This window comes from Nicotiana tabacum, chromosome 1, assembly GCF_000715075.1.
Source record: "Nicotiana tabacum cultivar K326 chromosome 1, ASM71507v2, whole genome shotgun sequence".
In the NCBI taxonomy this organism is placed as follows: Eukaryota; Viridiplantae; Streptophyta; class Magnoliopsida; order Solanales; family Solanaceae; genus Nicotiana; species Nicotiana tabacum.
This window is the reverse complement of record NC_134080.1, coordinates 31,125,444-31,131,618: the sequence shown is the minus strand read 5'-3', so window position 1 is coordinate 31,131,618 and position 6,175 is coordinate 31,125,444.

Genomic DNA, 6,175 nt, shown 5'->3' with positions numbered 1-6,175 from the left:
GCATTCCCGGGTTCCGTGGTTCTAGCATGGTCACTTAACTTTTATTGTTGGCCTAATTATCTAACTTTAAAACACTTTTAAACCTATGTTCATTTTTAATTTTAAAACCACTTTTAATTATTTTAAGAAAGATTTCAACGTCATCTGAAACACGTCTTTGGACCACGCCACATGAAATGCACCCGCAGTCCGAGACACATTTTATTTAACGTTGTTGAGATTTGGATTTGGGTCACATGAAATGCACACCCGACTTTAGGAAGGTAAGTTATTAAAATAACGCGCCTAAAGCAACTATGCATTCGCAACTTTATGAGGGCCATGGAAAATTCACTAAATGGCACGCCTCGAATTCTCAAGATAAAATATTACTTGATCGATGACCATGCATTTGAAGTTTTGTTTGGCGCGGCACACCTCAATTCATTCTAACCAAAAGGTTTCTAAACTAACTAAACAAGGCTTAAAGACTATAAGTACTCCTAAGTTAATGCTCAAACTCAGATTAGTAATCCCAGGGCCAACGCTAAGCAATGTCTAATCTAAATTGTGGTTCAATTTTCATCTTGCTAATCATAAACCCATGTGTAATGGAAACAAACATTTTAATCACGCGAGACGGACCGGGCCAGCTGTAGTCCCAATGTTATTTGGAGATTTTTCAAAGGAAAACGCAGAGTGGCCAGGCCCGGTTCCAAAACCCATGTGTAGTTGCCCCTTACTACTGATTATGCGTGAGAGGTAACTGGGCTCAAAGGGAAGCCCAGCTGGGCAGCCTAGTTACGAAACGAAAGGCAATTGTAATTGGGCCAATGATGATGGCCCAAAATATGATTCAACAATTATACTTGAAGCCAATTATCATTCAAGGAACTCCTGGATTTGGACGAGTGCTAACAATCCTTGAACCAAATGTAAAACATGTTCAGAACTCAGTGCATGTATTCTATAGCAGAAAAAATACAATTTCCAGTCGTGACGATAAACCTTTTGCACGAATTGCTCATCACTTAATGTCAAAACTTACTGATTACAAATTCATGCAACATACATTTCAAACTGACCCATTCAGCAAGATTATACCAACTCGAAACTTTCTAAATAAGATGAGAAACCAAGCATGACGAACTGATTCCAATCTGGAGGCTTCCAAATCTAAATCGGACTCAGATTCATTTGAAAGTACCTTTAGAATGCTCAGAACTCAGTACATGAATAGAAGCAAGATTACATGATAAGTCATACAATCCTGGATCCAGACCTCAAACTATACAAGAACAAACTTAAACAAGATTGAAAGAGAGCACAGCCTGTACAAAACACAATCCAACAGCCAGACAATTGTTGCTAATTAAATTAGACCATAGTCTTTAATTAATACACATTAAGAGACCTAAATAGCTTTAAATCAACTACATTTAAACAAACTCAGATCCAAGCCTTAAAACAAAACGAAATGCATATAAGAAGCTAAACTAAAACATAAATGACAACAGGGTAAAATTTAACACAACAGGGACTGATATTTTCATTTAAAACCAACTGGATCACAGATGTTTATACAAAGTTCAATCAAGTTTCAATTCCATCCAAGTTTCAAGAGCATACCTGAAAATTGAAAGGTAAAAAGAGGTGAAGAAATAGTAGATAACAGCAGAACAAAAAGCACAGCAGTAGCAATGCAACAATGACCTCACAGCAGCTTGAACCCAGAAAAAACCAAAAATCAAACCATCTCCCAACCTAGGTGCAAGATGTGAAACTTTCAGAGATTTTAATTAATGAAGAAGATCAGAAATCCCCAGCTGATACAGAATTTGATCAGTTTTTATCAAAGAAATACGCTGGAAATCAGTGCAGTTTTAGAATTCTCAGCCATTTTTGTTTTGTCAAATTTTTTATCTCTTTCAAGTCTCTTGGGTCTGCCTTGAAAGGCAAGTTTTGGATGCCTTTATAGGCAAGGGACTAGGGCAGCTTAAAGATATCAGTCTTTGCATTTTGCCTCCTTTTCAATTTTGGTTTTAGCTCACCTACCCCTAATGTAAAATTCAGAATTTCAAAATAGTCCCAAACCCCAGCTTCCTAGATGCTTCCCATTCAGTTATACAAAGATTCCCGACCCTAATTACCTATAATACCCTCCACACTACTGTTTATTACTCTCTATATGCCAGGAAGAACCCGGGTCCAATTGACCCAAATTAATGGGTCTTCGTAGACCCAATTCATTTCCCTCTTAGGCTATTTAATCCTTATGAACCCAATTAATATGAAGAAAAACCCAAAAACCCAAACGTTCAAATTCAGAAACCTAATGACTCGGAACAAAATTAAGCCCAAAACAAGAATGAAAATTCAAACTATCCATACTTGAAGACAGGACCCAACTGATAATCAAACACAACTTCAATCTAACATGCAGATACAGATAGTGTGAAGAAATGAAAAAAAAATGGGAAATCAAAATCAGAAAACTAAAAGAAAGAGTAGAAGAAGGTAAGAAGAGAACAAAGAAACTGAAGTTAAATAACAAAAGGTAAAGAAGAGCAAAATACCTAAAACAACTCGGACCAGTAAAGTATGGTGACGAATCTTCAAGTCTTCAAATTTTTGGCTCAGTTTGAGATTAATCGTGTGTTCTTTATTAGAAACACACGAATAAAGTCAAAATGAACCTAAAATCTTCAATGAAATCTTGATTCAGAAATCTTGGGATTTTAGGGTTCATTTTCTGATCTAATATTCGAGAAGATCGGGCAACATTCGAGGGAAACTGACCCAGGATTTTGGAGGAGGGGGTCATGGAGGTTCCAGGCTGTAATTTTGGTGGTGAACAGAGGTGGCGCCGCCGGGCTAAGGCGGTGGGAATTAGGGCGGCGGATTAGGGTTTCGGGGGTGTCTCTGAAGAGACGAGGGTGAGTGAGAGACGATGAGGGGGGTGAGAGGGGGGGGGGGGGGGGGGGGGTTCCGACATTTATATATCAAGATAGAGTCAGTTCCGGACCGTTTGATCAGCTGAGATCGGCGGTCCAGATAAAAAAGGGCGAAACGACGTCGTTTCGTTTTAAAGTGGGGCGGACCGGGTAGAAACCAGGTTTGGGCCTGGGATGGGGAGTGTTCTGGGCGGATTTCAATTAAAAATGGTCCAAATTATAGCCCCCTTTTAATTGACTCTTCCCATTTCTATTAATCAATTCTTTTTCTATTCTTTTTTTCTTTTCAAATTAAATTAAATCCTAAATTACTCTTTAAACTAAATATTTCACCAAATTAAACTAATTACTCGAAATAATATTTACCCCAATTAATTAAAAACCAAATTCAAGGAAAAACTACTAAAATTCGAAATTAAAAAGTGCAAAATGAACTATTTTTTGTGATTTTTCCATTTTTATAAAAGAACTAATTTGTTAATTAATCCTAAATGCAAATGCAACATATTTTTGTATTTTTTATTAATTAAGTAAAATAAATATGCACAGACAAATGCAAACATTTAACATAAAATGCCACGAAAATCCACAAAATTGCAAACACTGAAAGAAATTATTTTGTTTTGAATTTATGGGAGTAATTCATATAGGGCAAAAATCACGTGCTCACACCATAGACAATGCAAGGCATTGTCCAGGTCACTATCATTGACGCCCCAGACAGTGCCTTGCACTGAAACAATGGCGTCATAGACAGTGCCTTGCGCCGACGATGCCATCCGAGCAAATTTTAATTCCTCATTAGTTTTGGACATGTAGAATTCGCCCATACCCTATAAATACCCCTTAAAGTTAGTTTTTTAGTGGGAGACATTATAGAGAGGACGTTTTTAGTTAGGAGATTCGACCCAAGGAGGCAAGAACACGCTAGAAGCAAGGCAGAGAATTCTTCTACGAGTTTTTTACTTCCTTCTTCCTATTTTCATTATTGGTTATGAATTCAAGTACTATAGTTTTTCATACTATGATGAATAGCTAATTTGTTATCTAGGGTTTTGATGGAACCTTTTGTAAGATAAATTCTCATTATGTTTTTATATAATTGAACCGTTAGATTTCTCTGCTTGTTCAACTACGTGTTTACTGTTATTGATTGAATGGCCATCAATTGACTGTGCTTATTTAGTGTGTATCGCTTGAGAGAGGGTACATATTTAGGTATTTGTGGAACAACATCGCTCCTAACATATGTGAGAGATCAATACAGAGGGTTTAAAGGTGAGATTAGAGATAACGAAACCTTGGTGCGATCGTAGTGAGCGATGAATTAGTGCCAACTAGCGTAGTTTGAAAGAATATGTCTAGTAAATTGTGATAGTTGCTCGAGAGAGAATTATGACACAAGAAGTACTCACGATCGATAGAGAATACTTAAGGCAAAATTATAGAAGACGTAGCGGGAAGGATTACGACAATTGGGGAAATCATAACTCTAGACCTCCTTAATCTTTTCTTCAACCCGTAGTATCTTTAGTTGTTAATATACTACTTTAATTTGTTAGCTAATTAGATTAAGAATCTTAATATTTATAACATAGGAATTGTTCGAGCTTGTCTTCTTAGTGATAGTCAACAATTGTAGCAAAATCTTAGTACTCTGTGGGATTCGACTCCGGCCTTTTAGACCGGCTTATATTTGCAACGATTGTTTATCCTTTTTAGGACTAGAGCTGGACGTGATCACTCAACTAGAGCTCTAACTTTGGAATTAGGTGATTCACATAAGAAGAAGAAAAACATAGAACATAATATAAGATCCATTTAGTAATGCTGCTCCAATTAAAAATTCCTACAATATTATTAATAACATTTGCTTTGATGATACGAATATATATCTTATTAGTTCCATACTCTGTGTCCCACAAAAACAAATTCTTCTAGAAATGTGATAAGATCGAAGTGTTATGATCGAAATAATCTGGTGTCATGCGAAATCTAGTAAAGCAAACCTTGAATGATAATAAATTAGATAACAACAGAGAAATATACTAAAAGAGACACAAATATTTAATGTTGTTAAGTCAATTGACCTACGTCCAAGGACGGAGATGAGTAATCTCACTATATAAAAAGAGAGTACAAAATATAGAGAGAACAACCTCACGAAAATGGCAGACTAACACTTGTCCCGAAATTCTCCCCCTAAACAAGACACTCAAATCCCATATGGCTACATTGTAGATACTACTGAATGAGAAGGAAAGATCCATAATTTATAGAAGTCCAAATCTTTTCCTCCAAGAAAAGGGACTAGTCAAATATGAGAGATTTTTAATTTCCTTCTACGAAAAGAAAACTCAATTATGGTAAATATGATGCCCTTTTATTCAAGAGATAGGAAAACCAAATATGATAAGAAAATCAGGACAAACACCTAATATTAAACTTCCAAATGCAGTTTGGGCGGAAGCACTTAATACTGTTGCCTATGTTATCAATTTGTCTCTTGTTGTTTTGGATAGTGATGTCCCAAATAGAGAGTTTGGTTTGCCAAAGATGTTTCTTATGATCACCTGAGAGTTTTTGGGTGTAAAACTTGTGTGCATGTACCTAAAGATGAGAGATCTAGATGTCAAAATTAAATAGTGCATCTTTATTGTTATGGTCAAAATGAGTTTGGGTATCATTTTTAAGGTCCAGTTGATAAAAAACTTATTAGAAGTCGTGATGCAATATTCTTTGAAGACCAGACAATTGAAGATATTGACAAAGCTGAGAAGATAGATTCTTAGAGTAATGAGAGCTTAGTTGATATTGATCAAGTTTCATAGCTAAGGCCAGAGGGGAGAAATGTTAGGTGTTTATTCTGATTTTCTTGCCATATTTGTTTTTGCTATCTCTAGAAGGAAAGGACAATATGTTTATCACAATTAGGTTTTTCTTCTTTTAGAAGGAAATTATAAATCTCTAATATTTGGCTAGTCCCTTTTTCTTGTAGGAAAAAGTTTGGACTTCTATAAATTAAGGATCCTTCCTTCTCATTTGTAGTATCCACAATGTAGCCATATGAGGTTTGAGAGTCTAGTTTAGGGGGAGAACTTTTCAGGACAAGTGTTAGTGTGCCACTTGTGTTTGCCTCTTTGTGAGGTTGTTCTCCTTGATATATTGTACTCTATTTTTATAGTGGATTGAACATCTCTGCATGTGGATACAGGTTAATTGACCGAACCACATTAAACGTT